We start from the raw sequence: 723 nt of genomic DNA, 5'->3' as shown, positions 1-723 counted from the left end.
TGCTGAGACTGGGTTTTTGTTTTTTTTTTTCATTCCCAGCAACTGCAGTGATTCGGTCGGTGGGTTTGGTAAATTGACACCTGCCCATGAGCAGTTTGTGGACTATTTCAGCTGCCCCTCCCCTTTGCTGTTCTCGGTGAGACCTTGAAAGTGTTTTCCTTGCTGCAGATCAAGCATTCAAAGGTCATTTCGCTTTCAACGCCACGAGAAAGTTTAGTTTGGAGTTCCAGCACATGCTCACAGACTCACCGACTCACCATGGTTGCCCCTGCGAGTGTACATCCTAAAACACGTTAACTTTTATGAAGGTTTGTGCTTGTTCTGCCATGACAGGCAGTGAGTTGCCTTTTCCCACCATTGGCAATCTAAGTGAAAAATTTAGTTTTTCCTGCTTTGGCTCCTACCGCAACCAGCCTTTGCATTTGTTCTCAGTTTTCACCCGTAGTCAGCAGGATTCGAACCTACGCAGGAATACCCCAATGGATTTCAAGTCCATCACCTTAACCACTCGGCCATGACTACTTGGAGAAAAACTATGCCGTTTATCTTTTCAGGTCGCTTTCCGTGCCCAGTCGCGCTGTGGATGGATGAATTATTGCTGGGTTTGTTTGAATCCAATCACTTTGCAGATTTCTAAAGTGTTAAATTTGGTACATGGTGACTCTAGTTGTTTCACCCAAATAGATAAAATAAACGTTAATTTACAAGCGAAAATATAAATTG

General features: G+C 43.7%; 1 non-coding gene across 1 annotated transcript; it reads right to left on the bottom strand.

Moving 5' to 3' along the window:
- Positions 1-440: 440 nt before the first annotated feature.
- On the bottom strand, positions 441-522 carry trnas-uga. The gene has a single exon. It is a non-coding gene; the product is annotated as a tRNA-Ser (tRNA).
- Between the last annotated feature and the right edge of the window lie 201 nt (positions 523-723).

The sequence above is a fragment of the Rhincodon typus genome, unplaced genomic scaffold, assembly GCF_021869965.1.
Source record: "Rhincodon typus isolate 14 unplaced genomic scaffold, sRhiTyp1.1 hic_rhity00001419, whole genome shotgun sequence".
NCBI classification, from domain to species: domain Eukaryota; kingdom Metazoa; phylum Chordata; class Chondrichthyes; order Orectolobiformes; family Rhincodontidae; genus Rhincodon; species Rhincodon typus.
The sequence above is the reverse complement of the archived record's forward strand: the minus strand, read 5'-3'. Positions and strand labels throughout refer to the sequence as shown.